This window comes from Hemitrygon akajei, chromosome 1, assembly GCF_048418815.1.
Source record: "Hemitrygon akajei chromosome 1, sHemAka1.3, whole genome shotgun sequence".
Taxonomy (NCBI): Eukaryota; Metazoa; Chordata; class Chondrichthyes; order Myliobatiformes; family Dasyatidae; genus Hemitrygon; species Hemitrygon akajei.
In genome coordinates, this window is record NC_133124.1 from 181,246,371 (window position 1) to 181,259,101 (window position 12,731).

Consider the following 12,731-nt stretch of genomic DNA (forward strand, 5'->3'; position numbering starts at 1 on the left):
ATGGAGGGGGGGGTCACAGATATGGGGAAGGGTGTAGGCGAGGGGGGTCACAGAGGTGGGGAGGGGTGTAGGTGGGGGTAATATCACTGATAGAGATTGTGATGTCACTGAGGGAGGGAGTGATATCACTGGGGTGGGAGTGATGTCACGGAGGGATGGAGCCCCCTCACCGTACATAGTGCTCACGATGCTGCAAGGGAAACGCCTCCCCCTCCTCCCGGCCTCTATCACATACCGGCACCCACCAGCACAGTGACAGCCTTCCGGGGAAGGCAGGAAACCGCAGAGGCACGGCCCACGCACAGCCCCGCTTCCGGCTGTACTGTCAGCTGCAGAGCCAGGAGGGGAGGAGGGAGCATGTGCAGAAGGTGGAGGAGGAGGAGGAGGAGGAGAGGGGAGTGAGAAGGGGTAGGGAGTGGGGGGGGGCTTGATGGGTAAGGGGAGAGAGGGATCAGGTGGGATGAGGGGGACAAGTGCGGGGAATGAGGCAGGAATGTGGAGAAGGATGGCAAACTGAACGGAGGGAGGGAGAAACTCCGGGTGGTGGCGGAGGGGGGAGACTGCTGGAAAATTGACGCTCACCAGCACCTCTGCTTCCTCGGGAGCCGAAAGAAATCCGGCATGTCCCTGCTGACCCTCACCACGGAAAGCACCCTATCCAGATGCATCTGGGCCTGGTACGACAACAGCTCTGCCCGTGACCACAAGCAACTGAAGAGCTGAACAGCAGCTCGGCACGTCACAGAAACCAGCCTCCCCTCCACGGACTCCGTCAGCACTTCCCACTGCCTCGGTAAAGCAGCCGGCGTAATCAGAGACCCCAGACATTCTCTCTTCTCCCCTCACCCATCGGGCAGAAGACACAAATGCATGAAAGCAGATAGCACCGGGTTCAAGGACACCTTCTATCCCGCTGTTATAAGTCTTTTGAATGGTTCCCGAGAGATAAGATGGACACTTGACCTCACAATCTACCTCATAATGAAGGTGCACTGCACTTTCTCTGTAGCTGTTACACATCATTCTGCACTCTGTCATTGTTTTACCTTGTTCTACCCCAATGTATCTGTATGAACGTTTCACTGGCAAATGTTTCACTGTATCCTGGTACGTGCGACAATAGTGAACCCACTTACCATTCTGTTTATCACATTACTGGGAGGTAGAATACCTGGACGGAATATGAATTACTGTTCACAATGAACAGTAATGGACGCAATAAACTAGGGAATCACAGAAGACTGGTTTGCAGAGGCAGCCGGCTATCACGAAGGCAAGTGGGATGTTGGCCTTCACTGCTAGAGGAATTGAATTCAAGAGCAGGGAGGTTACGCTGCAGCTGCACAGGGTACTGGTGAGGCTGCACCTGGAGTGCTGCGTGCAGTTCTGGTCTCCTTACTTGAGGAAGGATATACTGGCTTTGGAGGCGGTGCAGAGGAGGTTCACCAGATCGATTCCAGAGATGAGGGGATTAGACCACGAGGCGAGATTGAGTCACCTGGGACTGTACTCGCTGGAATTCAGAAGAATGAGGGGTGATATTATAGAAACATATAAAATTATGAAAGGGATAGATAAGATAGAGGCAGAAAAGTTGTTTCCACTGGTAGTGAGACTAGAACTAGGGGACACAGTGTCAAGATTCGGGGGTGTGGATTTTTGGACAGCGATGAGGAGGAACTGCTTTTCCTGAGAGTGGTGTATCTGTGGAATTCTCTGCCCAATGAAGCAGTGGATGCTACCTCAGTAAATATATTTAGGACAATGTTAGATAGATTTTTGTATAGTAGGGGAATTAAGGGTATGGGGGAAAGGCAGGTAGATGGAGATGAGTCCATGGTCAGATCAGCCATGATCTTATTGCATGGCGGAGCAGGCTCGATGGGTCAGATGGCCGACACCTGCTCCTATTTCTTATGTTCTTCTAGTTGAACAACAAACTCTTCTGGGTTGAACAAATAAACTGGGGTAAGTGGCCCAAGGAATGGCAGATGGGATTTAACCCGAACAAATGTGAGTGTTTATATTTCTGGGAAGCTAAACAAAGGCAGGATTTAGGTGGTGAAACAGGTAGTGTTGTAGAACAGAGAGACCTACAGGCACATGATTCTCCGAAAGTGGCGGCGCAGATAGGCAGGGTGGTGAAGAAGGTGTTTGGCACTGTGGCCTTTATCAGTCGGGGTAATTGAGTACGTGTTGGGACATCACATTACAGCAGTACTGGATGTTAGTGAGACCACACTTGGAGAATTGTGAGCGGTTCTGGTCACTCAGCTATAGGGAGGATGTCATTAAGCTGGAGAGGGTGCAGGAAAGATTCCCAGGATGAATAAAGAAGCTGAAGAAGATGGCAGATTCGTCATCAAAACATCAGTTATAGTTGATACCTGTACCCAGCCGGTAGCCTAAGAACAGTTTATTTGTCATATATGCTGGGAAAGCACTAGATTCTTTTTCATTCACGAGGATGTTACTGGAACTGGAGTGAAGGAGGCGGGGGGGGGGGGGTGACCTCATTGGGCAAAATAGACAAGGTCAGGTAGGCACTTTGGTCAGCCTGGACTGAGAGGCCTGTTTCTGTGCTGTACGGTTCTGTGATAGATGGAGTAGACAGGTGGGATCTTCCTTCTGTTACATACCCCGTAACTGGGTTGCCAAACCAGCAGGTGGAATACACATTGGAGTCTGTAATTACTAGTAACTAATAAAGTTTATTAGCAAACTAAGTGATACAGTACAAAAATAAAAATGCAAATATGTATATGTTACAGGTTAGGCAATTATATATATACACACAGAAGTGTGGTAAAAGGAATCGAAAACCAAGCTCTTCCAAAGTCTAGGGGTAAATGAATAGTCTTAGGAGATGATGAAAGTATGAAAGTTCAGTTCAGTTTAGCTTCAGTTGAAGTAGTTGCTGGTGTAACGTTGGAGAGAGAGAGAGAGAGAGAGAGAGAGAGAGAGGGAGAGGAGAGAGAGAGAGAGAGAGAGAGAGAGAGGGAGAGAGAGAGAGAGAGAGATAGAGAGAGAGAGAGAGAGAGAGAGAGAGAGAGAGGGAGAGAGAGAGAGAGGGAGAGAGAGAGAGAGAGAGAGAGAGAGAGAGAGGGAGAGAGAGAGAGAGAGAGAGAGAGAGAGAGAGAGAGAGAGAGAGAGAGAGAGAGAGAGAGCAGCTGCAGCGGGCAAACCTTCCATTGTCTTCTTGTTCCGTTGTACTGTTGTGGTCATTCGGTTATGACCCCTCCGTTCTCGGCTAGACCGTTAATCCGTGGTGGACTCGTCACTCTGGCATGAGTGGACACTGACACAAGCCCCCCACCGGTCCTGCCGTCACACTGTTGAGCTTTGTGACCGATCTCCCGATTCGGTCCTCCAAGCCCCCCACCTTCCTGTGGGTGTACAACACTCTTGCAGTGTCTCATGGTGTGTCTGCCGCTGTCTCAGCAGACCCGTCTTTTATCTCCCCCTGACGGGGTATCAGCCATCCATCAACTGATCATGTCCATGTCCATCAAACTGGCCACTCCCTCCTGTCTCCAGCAGGCACCTGGCATCACTCTGCTGTGTCAGCAGGGATCCACACAAACAGGCCAAATGTCCTTGGCGTTAAAGTCAACAATTAGCGAAGAAGCCATAATACTAAATCATCCATTTTAATCCTTGTCTCTCTCTCTCCCATCTGTGTTGCATGACTCTCCCTCCCCCTCTGTTCTTCATTTCTCTCTCGTTTAGCAGCACCCGTTAACCAGTTAATGGGGGGGGGGGGTCAGTGTCCAAAGCCAGCCTCATTCTACTGACATTTTAAAGTGATTGTCCACAGAAATTACGAACCCTAGGGCTACATAACACTCCCCTGAGTTGGAATGCCTAGTACTCAGAGGGTATGCATTTAAGGTGCGAGGGGGAAGTTTAAAGGAGATGTGTGAGGGGGCAAGTGTTTTACTCAGAGAATGGTGGGTGCCTCAACATGCCAGAAGTGACAGATAGGACTGAGGTATGTAAGAGGCTGTTAGACAGACAATGAACAGAGGGGTATGGACATTGTGCAGGAAGGTGGCGTAAGGTGTGATAAACTTAATTAGTTTGTGGGCCGAAGGGCCTGTTCTGTATCCTATATAAAATTCAGCCCAGCCCTATCTCAACTACTACCCCGAGTGTGCAGATGCCATCTCTTTCTCTCAGCTTTTTCTGTCTCTGTTCTCAAGATGGAGCTCGCCGTTCCAGGACTCCCCTTCCAGAGCTGATAGCCCCCACCCTAGAGTACTCAACGGGGTCACCACCTTATGCCAGGCCTGCTTCCAGCCTCACCGCCACTCAGACGGTTCAGTCCGCTGCTTCTCTCCTCTCTCCTCCCTCCATCTCTCCCCTTTCCCCTCTCTCTCCTCCCCCTCTCCCTACCCCCTCTTTCTTCACCATCTCTCTCATTCCCCCTCTCTTCCCTTCGTCTCTCACCTTCCTCCTCTTTCCCCCTCCCTCGCACCACCACTTTCTCTTCCCCTCCTCTCTCTAACCGTTTCCAATCTCTCTCCGCTCTCCTTCTCTCTCCCACTCCCACTGACCAATTCCTCTCTTCCCTCTCCTCCCTCCTCACTTCCCCTCTCTCGCCCCTCCCGCTCGCCACTGCTTTCTCCTCTTTCTCTATCTCACTCTCCCTCTCCCTTCTCTTCCCTCTCCTACCCTCTCCCCTTCCTCTGTCTAAACCCCTCTCTGTCCTCCCCTTTGTCTCCCTCTCTCTTCCACTCTCCCTTACACCCTGTAACCCACTCCCTCTTTCTCCCCTCTCCCTGCTCGCTCCCTCTGTTCCGCTTCCACCCATGACACTCTGCACTGCGCCTCTAGATGCTGCATTCTCCCTGAGCTTTGAGCCCCTTTGTACTCATTCACTCAGGTCAGGCCTTCTGCCCCACCTCCAGCTCCTCTTCCTTGCCTTTCCTCTCACTAAACTCCTCCCTTTCCCTCCCTCCCATCTCTCCTCCCACCCCTCATTCCTCGTGATATCTTGAGATCCATCCAGGATAAGCTCCAGAGACTGGAGTCTTATCAGCAGAGAATCCTCAGCTGAACAAGGTTGTTATTGTACCGGCCTCAACCACTTCTGCTGGCCACTCATGCCACGCACTCACCACCATCTCAGTGAAGAAGTTGGCCCCTCAGGTCCCCTTTAAATCTTACCCCTGTCACCTTCAACTCGCCCTGAGGAGAAGACTGTGCTCACCCTTCGTGGTTTTAAACACCTCTAAAAGGTCACCCGTCAGCCCCTTTGCTCCAGAGAAAACAGTCCCAGCCAGGTCAGTTTCTCCTTATAAGTCACACTCTCCAGTCCTGCTGACATCCTTGTGAATCTTCTCCATACCTCCTTCAGTTTAATGGCATCCTGGGTGACCAGAACTGTAAACGATGCTCCAAGTGTGGTCTCACCAGAATTTTGTACACCGGTAATGTGACTCAGCTCCTGTCAGGGAAATACATCTCACTGTTCTACACACTTTTCACTCCCTGTGTCTCCACTGTCAGGGAAATACATCTCACTGTTCTACACACTTTTCACTCCCTGTGTCTCCACTGTCAGGGAAATACCCCTACATCTCACTGTTCTACACACTTTTCACTCCCTGTGTCTCCACTGTCAGGGAAATACCCCTACATCTCACTGTTCTACACACTTTTCACTCCCCGTGTCTCCACTGTCAGGGAAATACCCCTACATCTCACTGTTCTACACACTTTTCACTCCCCGTGTCTCCACTGTCAGGGAAATACCCCTACATCTCACTGTTCTACACACTTTTCACTCCCTGTGTCTCCACTGTCAGGGAAATACCCCTACATCTCACTGTTCTACACACTTTTCACTCCCCGTGTCTCCACTGTCAGGGAAATACCCCTACATCTCACTGTTCTACACACTTTTCACTCCCCGTGTCTCCACTGTCAGGGAAATACCCCTCCATCTCACTGTTCTACACACTTTTCACTCCCCGTGTCTCCACTGTCAGGGAAATACCCCTACATCTCACTGTTCTACACACTTTTCACTCCCTGTGTCTCCACTGTCAGGGAAATACCCCTACATCTCACTGTTCTACACACTTTTCACTCCCCGTGTCTCCACTGTCAGGGAAATACCCCTACATCTCACTGTTCTACACACTTTTCACTCCCTGTGTCTCCACTGTCAGGGAAATACCCCTACATCTCACTGTTCTACACACTTTTCACTCCCTGTGTCTCCACTGTCAGGGAAATACCCCTACATCTCACTGTTCTACACACTTTTCACTCCCTGTGTCTCCACTGTCAGGGAAATACCCCGACATCTCACTGTTCTACACACTTTTCAATCCCTGTGTCTCCACTGTCAAGGAAATACCCCTACATCTCACTGTTCTACACACTTTTCACTCCCTGTGTCTCCACTGTCAGGGAAATACATCTCACTGTTCTACACACTTTTCACTCCCTGTGTCTCCACTGTCAGGGAAATACATCTCACTGTTCTACACACTTTTCACTCCCTGTGTCTCCACTGTCAGGGAAATACATCTCACTGTTCTACACACTTTTCACTCCCTGTGTAAGTCCTAACTTCCCAAAAATGTGGCACTCAAGCTTGCCCAAGTTGCTCTGGGTTTCTCCCACATCCCAAGGACACACGGGATAATTGGTTACCTGGGCGGCGCAGGCTCTTTGGGCCAGGTGGTCCTGTTACCATGCTGTATCTCAAAATAAAAAATAAATTCCATTCCTTGGCCCACACCTCCAGTTGTTCGAAAATAATTAATTAGTTCAACTAGAAAAGCAGATGGATTCCACTTGTGAAAAAGGGAGCTGAAGAGATTGTAGCAGCATTAATAATGATCTTTCAAGGATCTTTAGATTCTGGAATGAATCAGGAGGACTGGAAATTGCAAATGTCCCTCCGCTCTTTAATAAGGGAGGGAGGCAGCAGAAACAAAATTATCGGCCAGTTAGCCAGAGTTCAGTGATTGGGAAAATATTGGAGTCTATTATTAAGGATACTTGGAAGCACATGATAAATTAGGCCATGGTTTTCTCAAGAGAAAACCTTGGCAAATCTGTTGGAAATCTTTGAGAAAGTAACAGGCAGTGAATGACAAATGACCAAGGAGGGTCAGTGAATGTTGTTCATTTGGATTTTCAGAAGGCCCTTTGACACGGTGCTGCACATGAGGCTGTTTAACAAGAAAAGAGCCGATGGTATTGCAAGATACTAGCACGGATAGAAGATCGGCTGATTAGCAAGAGGCAAAAAATGGGAATAAAGGGGGCCTTTTCTGGCTGGCTGCTGGTGACCTGGTTACTAGGGAAGTGCCCCAGGGGTTCGGTGTTTGGACCACTCTTTTTTACATTATATGTCAGTGATTTGGATGAAGAAATTAATGGCTTTGTGGCCAAGTTTATGATGTGTTGCAGAGGGGTGGGAACCAGACTGGCAGAACAGGTTTGTGGAGAGATTGTGGAGGCAGATGTTGGAAAGACCTCAGACGACGTCAGGAATCAAAAGGTTGAACACGGTGCGACTAATGTCTTGAGCTGCATATGCTTCCATGCAAGAAATATTGTAGGAAAAGCAAATGAGCTCATGGCATGGATCAACACCTGGAATTATGATAATATAGCCATTAGTGAGACTCGGATAAGGAGGGGCAGGACTGCCAGCAAAGTATTCTGGAGTTCTGGTGTTTTAGATGCGACAGAGTGAGGGGGAGGGGATTAAAGGAGGAAGGGTGGCATTATTAGTCAGGCAAAATATCACAGCAGTGCTCAGTCAGGGCAGACCGGAGAACTTGTCTAATAATGGAATTAGGGGTCGAAATGAGAAATAAGTATGACCACGCTATTTGGGCTATATCACAGACCACCCAACAATCCAAAAACTAAAGAGGAACACGTTCGCAGAGAGATTGCTGACTGTTGCAAGAAACGTAAGGTTGTTATAGGAGGTGATTTTAATTTTCCACATGTTGACTGGGACTTCCATACTGTAAAAAGACTTAAATGGGATAGAGTTTGTCCGATGTGTTCAGGGAAGTTTCCTTAATCAGTCCCAATGGGAGAGTGCATGGAACTCGATCTGCTATTAGGGAATGAGACAGGGCAGGTGACAGAAGTTTGTGTCGGGGGACACTTTGCATCTGGCGATCACAAGGCCATTAGTTTCAAAGTAAATATACAAAAGGATAGGTCTGGCTTATGGGCTGATATTAGAGAAAGGCCAACTTTGATGGTATCAGAAAGGATCTGGCAAGTGTAGATTAGGACAGGCTGTTCTCTGGCCAAAGTGCACTTGATAAGTGGGAGGCCTTCAGAAGTGAGATTTTGAGAGTGCAAATCTTGTCAGGATAAAAGGTAATGGTTATAAGAGTAGGGAACGTTAGTTTTCAAGAGATTCAATACCCTGGTTAAGGGAAAGAAGGAGGTGCATAGCAGGTAGAGGCAAATAGGAAGAAGTGAGGTGCTTATGGAGTATAAGGAATGTAAGAGAACACTTTAGAAAGAAATCAGGAGAGCTAAAAGAAGGCATGAAGTTGCCCTAGCGGACAAGGTGGAGGAGATTCCTAAAGGTTTCTATAGAGATGTTAAGAGCAAAACGATTGGAGGGGACAAAACTGGTCCTCTGGAAGACAGTGAAAACAGATGGGGCAGATTTTAAGTCTGCTGTGTAAGAAAGGCTCTAAGAATAAACCAGGAATGTACAGGGCATTGATGCTGCCTCACCTGCTGAATTCCTCCAGCATTTTTCTGTGTGTTATTTAGATAGACATGGATTGATTAAGCATAGTCAGCATAGCTTTGTGCATGATAGGACATGTCTAACCAATCTTACAGAGTTTTTTTGATGAAGTTACCAGGAAAGTGGATGAAGGCAAGGCAGTAGATGTTGTCTACATGGACTTCAGCAAGGCTTTTGACAAGGGACTGCATGGGAGACCGGTCAAGAAGGTTCAGGCATTCAGGATGAGGTAGTAAATTGGATTAGACATTAGCTTTGTGGGAGAAGCCAGAGACTGGTAGTAGAAGTTTGCCACTCTGACTGGAGGCCCATGTCTAGAGACGTGCTGCAGGGATCGGTGCTGGGTCCTTTGTTATTTGTCATTTATCAACAATCTGGATGATAATGTGGTTAACCTGATCAGCAAATTTGCAGGTGACACCAAGATTGGGGATGTAGTGGACAGCAAATACGGCGATTATGGCTTGCAGCGGGATCTGGATCAGCTGGAGAAATGGGCTGAATCTGGCAGATGGAATTTAATGGAGACAAGTGTGAGGTTTTGCACTTTGGTAGGACCAGCCAGGGTGGGCCTTGCACAGTGAACGGTAGGGCACCGAGTGTGGTAGAAGAAAGGGATCCATGATTTGGTGAAAGTGGCATCACAGGTAGAGTACAAGTAATGGGATAGGTGGGACTATGACTGTAGGTCAAGGGTTAAAGGTGAAAGTTGAAAAGTTTAGTGGGAAGATAAGGGAAAATCTCTTCATTTAGAGGTGCATGCACAAGTGGTGCATGCAAGCTCAATTTCAATGTTTAAGAGAAGTTCGAATAGGTACATGGATGATACATGGGGTATGGAGGGTTATGGTTCTGGTGCAGGCCGATGGGAGTAGGCCATTTAAATGGTTCAGAACAGACTAGATGGGCCAAAGGGCCTGTTTATCTGCTGTACTTCTCTATGACTCTTGACTCTGTGATACAAAGAGGGGCAGATAGTGTTGAGGAAGCAGGGTGTCAGCAGAAGGAGTAGGACAGATCAGAATCAGAATCAGAATCAGAATCAGACTTTAATCGCCAAGTACCTATGCACATACAAGGAATTTACTTCCGGCAGATGTTGTCTCTCTGCTCATAACAATAATATTGATAAATATAAGTGAAAATATAGATTATACATACAGGTAGTGCAATCCAAGTAATAGTTAGCCGACAGTTAACCGGCAGTTAACTGTTCAGCAAAGTGACCGCAGTAGGTGGAATGGGCAAAGAAGTGGTATAAGGAATATATTGAAGGGATGTGCATGGTCATGCACTTTGACAGGAGGGAGAAAGATGTAGTCTATTTTCTAAATGGTGAGAACATTCAGAAGTCAGAGGTGCAAAGGGACTTGGTGTTCCTTGTGCACTTGCAGGTTGAGTCGGTGGTAAGGAAGGCAATTGTAATGTTAGCATTTATTTTGAAAGGACCACAATACAAAAGCAAGGACATAATGCATTGACCAGACTGCACTTGTATTATGAGCTGTTTTCGGCCCCTTATCTAAGAAAAAGACAAGCCAGCATTGGAGAGGGTCCACAGGAGGTTCAAGAGAATGAAAGGGTTATTGTATGAGGAGCATTTGATGGCTCTGGGCCTGTACTCCTGGAGTTTAAAAGAATGAGAGGGAATCTCATTGAAACCTATGAATATTGAAAAGCCAAGATAAAGCATTTGTAGAGAGGATGTTTCCTGTAGTGGGGGAGTCTACGACCAGAGGGCACCTCCTCAGAATAGAGGAATGTCCATTTAGGCAGGGATAAGGAAAGATTTTTTTAGGCAGAGGGTGGTGAATCTGTGGCATTCGTTGCCATAGACACCCGTGCAGGGCAAGCCATTGGGTATATTTAAGGTGGACGTTGATAGATTCTTGATTAATCTGGGTGTCAGAAGTTACGGGGAAAAGGGAGGAGAATGGAGTTGGGAGGGTTAATAATTCAGCCATGATGGAGAAGACTCAATGGGCTGAATGGCCTAAATCTGCTCCTATCTCTTATGGTCTCTGGACTTATAGTTCATGTTCTGTCTGGGTGATCTACAATCCAGCAAATTGGTAAACTGCTTTCTCATTGTCACGCTGATTATAGTTATAGTGTTTTTGACCTATAACGTCATAACAAGGTCAATTGTAAGGTCAAGAGTCCAACTTGCCTACGTTTACAGACCAGTTCAATAGTCTATAACAGTGCAATAGGATCTGCCCTCGAGACATGATTTCTTCCTGATGGGAGAGAGCACGTCCAGGGTGGACGGGGTCTATGATTATGCTGGCTGCTTTACTGAGCAAGAGAGAAGTGCAGACAGAGTCCACGGAGGGGAGGCTGGTTTCTGTGATGTGCTGAGCTGTGTCCACGACTCTCTGCAGTGTCTTGCAGTACAGTTGTCGTACCAATCCGTAATGCATCCGCATAGGACGCTTTCTGTGGTGCATCGGTAAAAATTGGTGAGGGTCAACCTCTCCTGCTCGCTGACGACCAAAACTGGTGTAAAGTGTTAAAGCTACCGATGAGCCCGGTGGTATGCGCTTTCAGGCCTTTGTGCCTTAGTGAATATCCAGGGTGGGTGGGGTCTTTGATTATGTTGGCTGCTTTACTGAGGTAGCGAGAAGTGTAGATGGAGGAGTCCTGTAGGGTTGGCTGGAGCTCAAGGGGCGCTGAAGGTCCTCAAAATTCAGTGATCAGCTCCATCTAGTGGCGGCGGTGCAGTGTGTCATGTTCCTCACTGGGGAGAGAGGGCAGGGAAGAACGGGAGGGAGGGGGTGCTAGAGAAAGGGAGATGGGTTAGAGAGAGCGGGATGAAGGAAGCAAGAGTGGTAAGGGGTTAAATGGGAAGGAGGAGAGAGGAAGGGAAAAGGAGGTGTTTAGAGATAGAGGGGAAGGTGAGAGAAAGAGGTAAAGGGAGGTGGGAGAGAGAGTGAAATGGCGAATGAGGATTTGATTATGCTGGCTGCTTTACTGAGGCAGCGAGAAATGTAGACAGAGTGTATGGAGAGGAGCTGTGTCCGCAAATCTCTGCAGTTGATTGCAGCCACAGTCAGGCGGGGAAGCCCGCAGCCGTTATGCAAACAAGCACTGGAGATCGTTGGCGGGGAGAGTCGGTGGTTTTAAATTCCTGGGCACTAACATCAAGGAAGGCCAGTGTTTTTACTTTCTCAGGAGGTTAAGGAGGTTGAGTATCACCCAACACTCTAACAAACTTCTACAGATGTCCTGACTGGTTGCATCAGATCTGAAACAGCAATTGGAATGTGAGAAGCTGCAGAGAGCGGTGGACTAGACGGACGCATCCCTCCACATCATCGGTAGTATCTACAGGAGGGACCATCAAAGATCCCCAGCATCTGTGCCATGCCATTTTAGACCATCGTTAGACCTTTGGACCCATCGTCTTCTCTGTCATTCCATCACGGCTGATTTATTATCCCTCCCAACCCCATTCTCCTGCTTTCTCCCCGTTGACGCCCTGACTAATCAAAAACTTATACATCTCCACTTTAAATATACCCAATGACTTCACCTCCACAGCTATCGGTGGCAATGAATTCACAGATTCACCACCCGCTAGCTGAAGAAAATCTTCGCCGAGCTACCGTTGGGCAGGAGTTGCAGCAGGAGTTCCCAATCTTTTTTTTAATGCCGTGGACCAAAACCATTAAGCAAAGGGTCCATTGGGCCTTGGTTGGGAACCATTGAGGTACATCGTCCTGAAAAAACCACCAGGTTCAGGAACAGCTACTTCCCATCAGCTCATCCGGTTCTTGCTTTAGGGTTAGGCACAACCGCACTATAGAAACACTGTGACCTCTTAACACTACAGTGGACCATATTTTCTTAAACTTGATCTAACTGCTTTTCTTGTAAGAATTATGACCAGTTGAAGCTTTTCCGGTGAATGCTGCTGATCTGAAGCTGCATGCCCGTGGTAAGATTTTCATTGCCCCTGTTCACACATGGACTTGCA